We start from the raw sequence: 13,807 nt of genomic DNA on the forward strand, positions 1-13,807 counted from the left end.
TCAAGCATGATTTTCCTTTTTCACAATAACTTCTTTTTCACATGAATGCATACGACTACGGAAATATATAAGAGCCACGATTCCCTTAAGAATTATGAAATTCAAGTATTTAACACGGAAGTGTAAGAATATAAAATGGTATTTAAGGAAAAATTAAAAAAAAGTAATAGAATGATATAGTTTTTGAATTTTACATTTTTTTTTTCATTCCGGAATTCTTTAACTATAACGTTATGTTGAGTGTTCGCGCAAGACTTCTGTGTACATTCAACACGTACATAAGAGACATCAGCGCCCAATTTTGTCTTCTTAATTTTTTTGAAAGTTGCATTAGGGTTACGCACTTTAACTTTTTTATTTTAGCATTCTTAATTTAACTTTAAAGTATTACTTTCTTATCTTAATTTTTCGAATTTTAACTTCACTATTCTACTTATACATGTACCATTTAAGCAAAATTTTAAAAGAAAAAATAGAATTAAGAAAGTTTGTAAAATTGTTGAATTAAAACGAAAAATTATAAATTTTTTTTCCAAAATTGATACAATTAATTGAAATAAAAAATAAAAATTGAAATATTTATATAAATTGGAAAACAAAACAAGAAGTTGAAATTAAAATGAGAAATATTTTTTTTTTTTTATCATTTGGAAAAAATAAAATAAAAATTACTCTCTTGGTCTTACAAACACCTGAAAAGGTAAAAAGGTCAAGGTAAGAAAATCATATATTTAGCAAAATAAGATTCTAAATGAAAATGTTACGTATCTTTGAATTTTTTCTTAATCTCCCAGTGACTTAAAAAAGACAAATATTACTTTTTAATATTTATTGAAGGTCAATGTCAGAAGTTTTTGCATAACATAGTTTTTCTGATAACTTTATTAGTACCCCGAGGTTTTTAATCAAAATTATTTTATCTGTTTATTAATCAATCAATCAATTAATTATTATTATCATTACATTTTAGATGTCTTATTTTATTCAAAATATTACTCTAGTCAATTCTTAAAAGTCAACAAACATGTGTTTTCTTCATAAAATTTCACCATACAATTATGTTTGTAAACATGGACAGGATCTCTGCTATTGTTTTTGTTTTGTTCTTCCGGGTGTGTTGGATTTGCTAACTTTTCACGCATTACGAAACATGAAGTGTCAATATTAGTGTGTTGGGTTTTCTTTCTTTTTTTACTTTTTTATTCTGCCTCTTCATGATATAATTCTAAAGGTTTTTATTAAGACGTGGGTATTCTTTTGTTGTCAGGGGATGTCAACAAGTAAAGACGGAAACAATTTAGTATTTTAAATCTTTCCATTGTTTTTGGTTATTTTTCTGTCAAAGAAAAGAAACACAATCCTCTATCTTTCACGCTAAGGGTCATTTTAACTTTTTTGTAATAGTTTGTTGAAGGAAGAGACTACACAATGCCGCATTTTTGCATTAGATAACATCAACATCCAGAGACGGAAATATTTGAATGTTGTAAAATAGACACAGTTTTTGTTAAAAAGGTTACCTTGTCCTCTTACGTTTAAAGCTTTCTTTCATTCTTTCTTGCTAAAAAGAAAATCTACAAACTGAGACGGAAACATTTCAATGCTTTTGAATTTATTTTTTTTATCACTATTGTTTAAGATACTGGAAATTGGCTGAGCATAAAGTATGATCAGTTTTGTTGATGGTTGATGTCTATATAATAGAGAGAGGAAAGTCATCGTAGAAATTTTATGGCCTATCACAGTCTTGCGTAAACTTCTGAGCAAAGAGTACAAAATATTTTCGAATTTTCAATGAATAATGGTTACTAGCTTTCCTCGATTTATAACATGGTTTCCAAATATTTCTTGAGGGTATTACTCTATAACATTGCAAAAAATGTCTGCGAAATCACAAAATGACTTGTTGTCCGTTTAATATAAGTACAAAAAACCTTTAAGGGCGTTAAATTGAATATATTTTTGCATATGAGTTTCACTCAGTCTTAAAGTTCAATAGAAGTTGTTACATAGATACATAAAACCGAAAACGTGGCTTTGAAAAATATGATTTTTAAAATTTTCTATTGATTTTTTATCTTTTGTCAAGACCTCAACGTGGACAGGTGGCTTAGGTTTCACAATTATACACAGCAGGTGGGCCAAATTTTCCATCAAATCAAATTTTAGTTAAAAATTTTATTTTGTTTTTTTATGTTAAATATGAAAGAACACCAAACATGCACTTTTTGCCCATAAAGGTTGAAATGTATTATATAAGACCCCTGAAAGAAGAGGCTGGATTCAGACATGTGATATACCATATACATTGTTTAAAAAATAACATTGGATATTTTACTAATGATTGTGATACTGCTTATAAAGATTAACAATTTGTTACTAAAGTTCAGTAAAACTTTAGAAGGGTAAATCTGAGTATTTTGTATTCTCTTAATTTTTGTATGTGACCTAACAAAACTGCCTTTGAAATTCTTGAAATTTACAGGTGACCTGATGGCTCGAACATTTATCTCTCGAATTCTTGATCATTCGAAGTTATCTCAGGTCCTCCTATACAGCTAAGCAAAATTACTCTTCATTTCTTGAACTCTTAATCTCTTGAATCCCATGATCTCTCGAAGTAAAAATGCAATCCCGTTATTTATTATCTGTTGTAATTTACCCTCGATACCTCGAAGTGGCTATGGTTACCTAAGTCTGACCTACTTAGCACTGTTACCAGTCAATGAAAAGGCTAGAGAGATAGCGTCACATGTGTGGGATGTAAATAAAAGGTCACTGCACTAGAATGACACTGGTGACGTCGAAATAACTTTACAGGTAATTATTTCCTGAACTTAAAATAATCAATATCAAAGGAAGGAAGATAAATAGGAAAAGCATGAAAAAAACATAGAAAGACCAAATTTGTTTCGTTCCTGTTATATAATGATGTCACGTTATAAACAACTTTGGTTCAGCCGAAGAGTGAATCGTGCGACATTATATCCCGCGGATGCGATTTCGCGTTAGTATCACAAAAGGACGAAGATCACATGACAAACTTTCAGTCAATTGAAATTACGAAAATAATCTACTTATATATTCAATATTACATATCATATCTTGAACTTGAAATGAAAGACACTACAAAGTCTGACAAATCTGTTTCATATGTGGATATTTTACTATGAAAGACGTCTTAAAGTATGTAGGATCACCATTTTCATGCATCATTCACTTGTATGTTTCTACTTGTACCAATCTGATTTGCTAACAAGAGGCCCATGGACCAAAACGCTCACCTGAGTCAATATGGCCCTGCTGTTCTTCATCAGCAGATTTTTTTCCAGATATTCTTATGTAAAACTTTGATCCCTATTAAAACCCCATCTACCACCAAGTGTCATGCTTTTTATAGATGAAGTCATGATTTGAACAAACTTGAATCTACACTACCTCAAGATTCTTCCATATCAATGTGACTAAACATGACTTTGGTGTTGTTTAGAAAAAGATATTAGAGCCAGATTCCCAGAAAATTTTCCTTTACATCCATACGTTAAACTCAGATAGTGCATTGTGGCCCCTCCCTACCCCTGGGCGTTATAATTTGAACAAATTTGAACCTACACTATCTTAGGATGTTTTTATATTAATATGACTAATATTGGTTTTCCATAATCTTCCACTGAGGCCCCACCTTACCCCCAGAGTCATGATTTGAACAAACTTAAATCTACACTATCTGGATTTTTTTTCCATATAAATATGACTAAACACAGCTTTGTGGTTCTTGAAAAGATTTTTTCCTATATATTCCTATGTAAAAGTTTGGTTCCCCATATTGGCTCCACCCTACCCCAGGGGTAATGATTTGAACAAATTTGCATCTACACTATGTAAAGAAACTTTCGTATAAATTTAAACTTTTTTGGCCCACTGGTTCTGGAAAAGATGGTTTTTAAAATATACCACAAAATTTTCACTAATCCTTGATTATCTTTCCTTGAGAGAGGGTGTGGCCACTCATGTGTAAAGACTAGAATTCCATTTACACAAGGATACTTTGTGGCTAGTTTGGCTGAAATTGGCCCATTAGTTCTGGAGAAAAAGTTGAAAATGTGAAAAGTTTACAGACTGACAGAAAGACAGGTGGACAGCTAGACAGACTGACGGACAAACAGAAGACGGACCAAAAGTGATCAGAAAAGCTCACTTAAGCTTTTAGCTCAGGTGAGCAAAAATGTTATAGAGTGAAGCATAAGAAACCCGAGCTACGTACTAACATTATTCATGACCTTAAACCAAGATCGTATAGATTTAGTTATAGGTTTGCAAAATTCCTGTCTGTGCTGAATACTTGACAATAAGTTTTTTTTATTACCCTTACACAGTGACATTACACAGTGCTGGCGTATAAGTTTGCAGGAATGTTTCGCATGAATTACAGCTTATCTCTCCTTAAATAATTTGAAATTAAGTTATAGATTAGGTAAGTACATTGATTTTAATGCTTTTGGTATAAAACAATCATAACATTTGACATTATAACTAATATTGTAAATTCTTATAATTAAATTCTGGTTGTAACACATCGTTTGATTGGATGAAAGATTTAGTTTTTATTGCATAACATATGTTGCCTACGTCACAATTACTTACATCAAGAACGTATTATTCCGCTTGACTTTAATTTTAAAATATGCTCCATTTGAAGGCATTTTTGAAGGAAAAATTGTTTTATTGTCTACATTAAATGATGGAAAATTAAATTAAAAGGAATGAATTTAATCGCTACCAAAGTTATACCCAGGTTATACAGTATACCTTGGGTAACTATTAAATTCATTCCTTTATAACTAATATCCAAGAACACATAACACTAGTTTCGTATATCATTGCATTGGTACCTTACCTCCGAAAAGCGGGGCTGAAGCAGGGTTCTGTGGTCTTAAATAAAAATCAAAATAACGACAAATTCAGAAGAATGAAGAACTGAGATCTATAAATTAATTGAAGATGAATTATTTATACATCTAAATACCATTTTACGATGATGGGAGAATAATTGCGTAAATCTATTATAAAGTCATATTAGACAAGAACATCCAGGTTCTGGAGGTCCGTGTTTGCTCTGCTCCTATTTTATATTGTTTAATGGACTTTGAGCTTGAATACTGTTCGTTATCTCCATATATTTCATTTTAACCACCGAACATGTATCTCTGCTGGTGGACAGTCTGTCCTCGAGGATACTTGTCGTTCGGTACCAATTCATGCATGAGTACACAGAATAACGAAATGATACTGGCAGACGCGTCGCCCAGTATAAAACGGCGTCACTTTTTTGAGTCTGTAAGGGACACAGACTCGAGGAGTTCATTCGGTGCCCGTCGGATTATTCTCAGGGATATTAAACATACGTAATATGTACAGTCTTCAGATTCCCAGTTTTGGTATAAAACCTATAGTTCATACAAAAAATTGAAAGAATGTAAAGTTTCAATTAGAGATATATTTGAAGATTCCTTTTCCGATCTCATGTCTTCTGTTTCAAAATGTTCTGCGAAAAACTGTAAAACCTGTGACATTTTGATAACTAACACTTCTTTCACCAGTAATCTTACTGGACAGAGCTTCTTTACCAAAACTTGGGAAAATCTGAACTGCAAATCTTCTAATGTTGTCTACAGAATAGAATGTAATCTTTGTGGACTTGTTTATGTTGGTGAAACCAAGGGATCACTTCATAAAAGAATATCAGGTCATAGATTTCATATAAATAATGGGGTCAGGAACTTTTATACAAGCATTTTAATTTACCTGATCATTCTATTTTGTCAATGAAAGTTAGAATTCTAGAAAAGATTTACCACCACACAAACAGTCCATCACTGAGTACACCTTTCCGTGAACAACGAGAAGAATTTTGGATTAGAAAACTAGGGACAGCCTTTCCCTATGGATGTAATGACAATGTCGATAGTGTTTCCAGTCCACAGTGTAACAATGTAAATGTGATGGGACTTTCAACCATACACAGAGACGTAAGCGTAGTCATGGACATCGGTCTTACAATAAACCTTTAATACACGATGTCTCTTTTGATTCATTACTACCTTACGTAAATCAACAGTTAGGTCTACATCATAATCGCACCAAACTTTACTCTGTCCCTTTGAAACTTTTAAATAGTCTTCTTGAAAAGGTCAAGGAAAGTCCATTTTTTGATTCCTCGACACCAGAATATAGGCTCGGATCTGTGATTATGGATATTGCAAATCATAGGCATTTTAAACCCCCACGTTTTACTGAAGAAAATGCAGCTAAAACAATCCGTTTTTTCCTTAAACTTCTATATGCCAACAAAGGAATTGACGCAGTAAATATAAGTAATATTCTTAATCACAAAAGGGTCCAGTCTTGTATTCCACCATATTTCAAGTTAAAGACCTCACCTTGTATTTCCTATAAATGTACATCGACTATTGCTTCCAAACTTTTTAATTACAAGAAAACTTTACAGGACCTGGATATCGAATATCTGAAACATAATCCTCCATCGTGTTCATGTTCGTCTTCACCCTACAACTATAGTCCTGCTGGACACGTTATTACTGGTGACGTAAATATAGTTAATAATGAGGACCTTAGATCATTAATTTTAAAAGGTCCTAAGTATAGGGAACCCCGATCCTTCAACTGGCGTCGGAATTTCATAAATATTATGGATTCTGTAGAGGATTACGCCAGGCGATGGACCAGACATGAAAAAGAAGACCTTAACACTTTGTCAGAATGGATTAAATGTATCAGATATATGTTAAAATCACGCATTAAAAGATTGAGGGGCAATATGAGAACCATCTATCCTTCTGTATTCAATAATCCAGAATTGAAAAAGAATTAGATAGATTACATGATCTGTACGTACTGATCCCTGCTGACAAAGCAGGTAACAACATTGTCTTTGTTTGTAAGGCTCATTGTATTAAATGTATTTTAGAGGAACTTGGATTTAATTCTACAAGTGGTAATCCAACTTATACTCATAGTTCCTTTTCTAAGGAAGAAATTCTTCAAAATCATATGTCAGTTTTGAATATTTGTAATATTCCAAACAACCAAAATGAATTTGAACTACAATATCTATATTGGATTCCGAAACTTCATAAAAATCCCTACAAACAAAGATACATAGCGGGTTCAAGTAAATGTTCAATCAAGCCTCTTTCTTTACTCCTCACTAAGATATTAACAGTAGTGAAGGAGAAACTTCAAGAGTACTGTGCAACAATATATTCGAGAAGTGGTTTAAATCAGATGTGGATACTTAAGAATTCCAAGGAACTTTTGGAAAATTTGAAATCACAAGAATTTGCCAAAACCAACAGCTCAAAAACTTACGACTTTTCAACTTTATACACAACCATTCCCCACGATAAATTAAAGTCCAGGCTTTTTGATATCCTTGACGCTGCTTTTTCAATAAAAATGGAACTCGTAAATATACTTACCTTGTCATTGGTCATTTGCAAAATTATTTTGTTAAAAAACATTCTGATTCTACACACACGTACTCTGAAGTTGACATTAAAAAGATGCTTGAGTTTCTGATTGACAATATCTATGTGGTTTTTGGAGACCAGGTCTTCCAACAATCTATTGGAATTCCCATGGGTACCAATTGCGCCCCGTTATTAGCAGACCTTTTTTTGTATTCATATGAAGCAGAATTCGTCCAAAATCTTATACGTGAAAAGAAGAAAAAACTTGCTGTGGCCTTCAACTCGACATTTAGATATATCGACGACGTATTGTCAATTAACAATGGCTATTTCCATTCTTATGTCGATACGATATATCCTGGTGAGCTTGAGATAAAAGATACCACAGAGTTTGACACATCTGTTTCATATTTGGATATTTTACTTGAAAAAGACGTTAATGGTAATCTAACAACCAAGCTTAATGATAAACGTGATGACTTTAACTTCTCAATCGTCAACTTCCCTAACTTATGCAGCAATATACCTTCATCACCTGCATAAGGGGTTTATACGCATGTGAATTAAGGCTGGGTATAGGCGTTTCTATGCAAATGAGCTAATAAAAACGCATAAGAGGTATATTTATTATGCAGAGAAAGTTTTGATTTATTTTCTTATGCATACTTAGTACCCACGATATGTTATAGCCATTACACATTATGACGTCATATTATGACGTCATTGTTCTTACCTACTTGATGTATCAAAACATATCAATAAAACAGCTTCGGCGCAAGGGCTTACCCTATTTAATTTTACATAAAAATTGTGTAATGCTAAGAAGAATATTCTATAGATTGATAAAACTACTGCACAAATCCTAGGTATTTTCTCATTTGATCGGAATTTGAGGAAACATATACCGGACTGTACATTTTTACGCCGATTCAATTTAAATCTTTTCAAATAGAAATAATACAACTGAGCTTTTGATATTTGTGCTGCAATACCAGCTATCTTTGTGATATTTTGCTTCTAAATATACCTTGTTTCAGTTAAATAAAATAGAGCATGCGCTTGCGCCGAAGCATTTTTGTTGATGTCCATTATAATTTTGTGTAGTAAAGAACAATGACGTCATAACATGACGTCATAATGTGTACTGGCTATCTCATGTCGTGGGTACCAAGTATGTATTAGACAACAAGTTTTAACTTTCTCTGTATAATAGATATAGTCCTTAGACATTTTCATTAGTTTATTTGCATAGAAATGCCTATACCTAGCCTTAACTCACCTGCGTATCTCTCAGCTGATTCGAATCGCAAGAGCATGCTCTACGTATGTACAATTTCTAAAACGAGGCAAGCTATTGACAAACAAGTTGATGAAACAAGAATATCAGCCCATTTCATAAGTTCTATGGTCGATACAATGACCTTGTCAGCAAATATAATTTATATTTGAGTCAAATGCTGACTGACGTTTTTCATACTAATTGTTAGGCCATTATTTACACACTGAATTGTCGACGGATTTTTCCGTTATTTCCCGATCATGACAAGGAGCACACGTCGGATGTGACCGGTCGGCAGGGGATGCTCACTCCTCCATGGCACCTGATCCCACCTCTGATGTTTTAGAGGTCCGTGTTTGCTCTGCTCCTATTTTGTATTGTTTAATGGATTTTGAGCTTGAATACTGTTCGTTATTTCCATACATTTCATACAGAGTGTTATTATATTGAGCTTGCAGTAATTTTGATTCTTAAAATTATTTAAGGTACGCAGGTACGTTAAGACTTCCCAGAGAATATAGTAGTGTACTCTGTGCCTTCACTTTTCTGAACTACAAATGCATGAGGTCATAATTGAAAATGACGTCAAGTTACTGCAAACTTGAGTTGTTATGATGCGGAGAGTGTCGTGAACTTTACATCTTATTTCAGTCTGCATATAAAGTGTCAGAAAGATAGTTTAAAATAAACGTGTTTTAATCTTTTTTAAAAGTCTTATATATCCGAATATTTTAGATAACTATGCTTTATTACTCTTGTTTAAAAGTCAGCCTGTTCAAAATATATTCAAAAATATACGTTTGACATTTACCCTTTTTTATACCCGTGGATAGAAGTAGAATTTATAATATGTGTATAAAAGAGCCTGGCGCAGGTGATTAATGAGGATTTATTTGAGATCTTTTGTGGAAATCTGTATGAGGAGTTTCCCCCAACTGAATCTTGCTTGAGAAAAATGTGTGATGACTTTGTTTTAATACAAATTACGATATTGAGAGGAAAATACCCTCAAATTTGTCGGCAAGTTGAATTTATTGTGAAATATTTTGTACCAAAGTAATAGTATAACTTTTCCCAAGCACATTTCGGGTTCACAAGGATACAACGAGTTTATGTATGTGACAAAAAGTTAATAATAATTGTGTTAATCAGCTGCGCCGAAGCAATTTATGTGAAAACTTCAAAAAAGTAGAAATGACCGTCAAGTGATCAACGAGGCATGTGATATCGTAACAAATACGTTTATATATAGCCTAGAGAACTCTCTATATACGTTGGCCGTACTTGAGTATATAATTTACAAAAAAAAAAAAAAAAAAAAAAAAAAAAACATCGACCTTGCAGTGCAGTGTTATGATTTGAACACGTAAATTAAAGCTTCGGGAAGCCTTAACATTGCTGCGTATGTGATGCATGAGCAGGAACACATACATATCCTGCAAGAAATTCAAACTTGATTATTTCACCTTACCTTTTCCCTCGTAACAATATTCGCCTTTCGAAATTTTTTTTAAGCCTTTCGCACCAATCCCTCATGAGAGCTTCATATCAATTTGGAATATTTTTTTTTATGATATTTGTTGTTGCTGATGAAAGTGGAATTGGTTAAGCCCTACATTAAAAACTCGACTAGAATATGGCTTTTTGAAATTATCTTGCTCGAGGCTATTTAGACGTAATCAATATGTCAAAAGGTATTTAAATTTTTAATCCACCCCTCTTTATAAACAACGCGAATTACGTCCCTTTTCTTACCTATATTTAGTCTTATCGGAAATACCCGTCAATCCTCTGTTCCGTAGTGTGTGTAATTTTCTTCATTAACATTGTTTCAACGCACTTTTTTGTGGAATTGATACTTACCAAACAATATTGTACAGACCTATTTGAAAATTGAAGAAAACGGAATTAGAACATTGTAATTTGGTACTTTCGTTTTAGATGTTATTATGTCCTTTGTCCATACTGCTGGGCCGTATTGAATTGGCTTGTCTATAGGAAGACAAGAAATGTTAAATAAGGTATTTATGGTCGAAACTTTTGTAATGTTGATTTTGATTTTAAAGGATGACAATACCATTGAAAAAAGCTACGAAAATATCGATAATTGGAAAACTAAAGCAGTGACAATTTTAAAATCAACCAGTTCCATTTAAAACTAAAATAAATTCTTCCTGGTCAAGATTTTTGGTGACTCACATTGCAAATCACTGATATCCCCTACATGTTTGTGCTCGACTTAAGGATGTTGTATTTCATGTATTGTGTTTTTTTTTATCTGCCTAATTACAGTAATCAAAATAAAAATTTAAAACCACTCGCCATCTTAGATTCTAGGGGGTACCTCGATTAACATTTAATGATGAATTTGAAAAATTATTTGTTTGGACACCCTGCCCTCTTAATGAGAATTATTTGTTATAATACTCCTATATGTAAAGAAAGCAAATTCAAAATATTCTCAAATGTATATAGGATATCTATGTATATAGTACGATATCTATATACATTCATGCTTGATATTTACATTGAGGTATTTCCTATCATATGGATGAAAATGTTATGCTCAATAATATGTGAAATTAAGGTATGGTTTACCAAATCACGCCTCACCAGTGAACACATCGTAACTCATTGATTGTTTCATTCTCTTCTAAAATAGACTCATTCATCACCCTGAAGAAAGCTGATTGGTAAGCAAGGAGGATTTAAAGTTCTATAGAGAAACGTTTTAGGACGATCTTTATCTGAAGGAGAAGTAATGCAGTGTTAGAAATTCTCAAATTTATAGATTATCTTTTTAAAAACATTACGTAATGCGAAGTGTAAAATAGTCAATGGAAAAACTCGAATTAAGCATCGGATCCCTGGAAACACAAAAGGTGAAATCAGGTGCCTTGAAGAATTGTTCCTTCCTTAATGACTGGTCACACGCACCTTGAGTCCTATGTATTGTTCAAGTTGTCGGATAAATGTGTACTAAAATAAAGTATATAAGCAATGATCTAATAAATGGTATGAATCATATCAGACAAAATACCACTAACTATACGTTGTGTTTACAGACAAAGTCATTATTACGACCATAAAATTTTCAAAAAGCTGACTTTAAACGGGATTGAAATCTTTGTAACATCAACTTTTTTGTCAATAATTTGCCCTGGTTTTAAATATTGAGCTAAAGTCCACAGCAAGACTTTTACTCTTCTTGTCTAGAAGTTTTTGAATAAATTCTGCTTCGTAGGTATATAAAAAAACAGGTCGGCTGAAAAAAACCATAATAAATTTCTACATATTTCAAACAAATTGCTGGAAGACCTGGTCTCTAAGGATATGGTTTATGAGTAACTCCAGTATCTTTAACGATGTTTTATAAATTAAGAATTATAGCTACTTCCATAGGCACCTGATCCCAACCTTGAAATTTCCGGGCTCCATGTTTATGCCCTGTTCACAGATTTGTATTGTCGATCACTGTTCATTACTTTTATCTTTTTTCATGAAATATATGGAGATAACGAACAGTATTCAAGCTGAAAAGTTCAATAAACAATACAAAATAGGAGCAGAGCAAACGCGGACCTCCGAAACATCAGAGGTGGGATCAGGTGCCTTGGAGGAGTGAGCATCCTCTGCCGACCGGTAACATCCGCCGTATGCTCCTTGTCATGATCGGGAAATAACGGAAAAATCCGTCGACAATTCAGTGTGTAAATAATGGCCTAACAATTAGTATGAAAAACGTCAGTCAGCATTTGACTCATTTCATATCACTTTCAGAGTACTTGTAAAGAGTACTTAAAATCGGATATGAAAAATTACGAGTTTCATTTTTACTGTTGAAGCAGTTGTCTATAATGTTCAAAAGTCTTCACTCTTGCAACTCTAAATGTAATACATATAACGACGCAAAATGTAAATAATAGAGATTATTACATTTTTTATTACAATTTGCATCGAGATTAACGCAAAATGTAATAACACAAAATGTCATAACACACTTTTTGTACTAAAACATTTCGCGTTATTTCATTTTGCGTCAAGGTCAACGCAAAACGTAATAATGCAGAATTAACAACACTATATTTTGGATTATAACATTTTGCGTCGAAGTTATTGCAGTAAGTAATGATCGCTTATTATCTCTACAAATAAATGCATTTATCATAGAAAGTGGGAATACAGTATATTGCAATCAATTAAAGTTTCTTTATACAATCTTGACTTCATTATCCAAAATATTCTTTAATTTCTTGTCTGTTCACGTTATACATTGATCCCGAGGCAGAGTTTATTAAAGGAAAATGTTATAATCCTTGTAAGTAGCCACTGGAAAATAATGGCCATATTTTCGAACTTTCGACACGTTTCTTTTATAAAATCTTAATCTTATAAATAAAATTTATTCTTAATAAATCGAATATTATTTGATTTTATTAAAGCTTATAAGCTAAAGATATTCTGTTATATCTAATTATAGATTCAACTTGTTTGGAAATTGTTTCTTCCTGAATTTGGATTGATAAGTTTTCACCTCCAGTAACACAAGTAATTATTTCAACTGGCATTGATAAAATTTGTGCAAATTTCGTCACAGAATTTAAGAAAAAAAAAATGATAATTTACATGTATTTATATTATTGATGCCATAGAGTATTGACAAATTTTTCAAACATCAGGAAATGTGATTTTAAATAGTCTCAAATAATGTTTAGTTTCAAATATTTAATCCAGAGGGTGTTATATCAAATTTTGCCTTAACCTCGACGCAACTTATAAAAACACAAAATGTAATATCCCTAAAAAAGTATGTTTTGCATTATGTATTATTACATTCTGTGTTGATCTTGAAGCAAAATGTAATAACACAAAATGTGATAATCTCAGTTATACATTTTGTGTTGTAACACTGCTCTTTTATAGTAAAGCATGGTTGTATAAAGCATACAAAAATTATAAGTTTTGGTGCTATTAATTTTTTGAAATGTTTTTAGATTTAGATTTTCCAAAAGCTGTTTATAGTATTTTTTATAAATCA

Source organism: Saccostrea echinata, unplaced genomic scaffold, assembly GCF_033153115.1.
Source record: "Saccostrea echinata isolate AGI-Se365-2 ecotype Australia unplaced genomic scaffold, CSIRO_AGI_Sech_v1 ptg000046l, whole genome shotgun sequence".
In the NCBI taxonomy this organism is placed as follows: domain Eukaryota; kingdom Metazoa; phylum Mollusca; class Bivalvia; order Ostreida; family Ostreidae; genus Saccostrea; species Saccostrea echinata.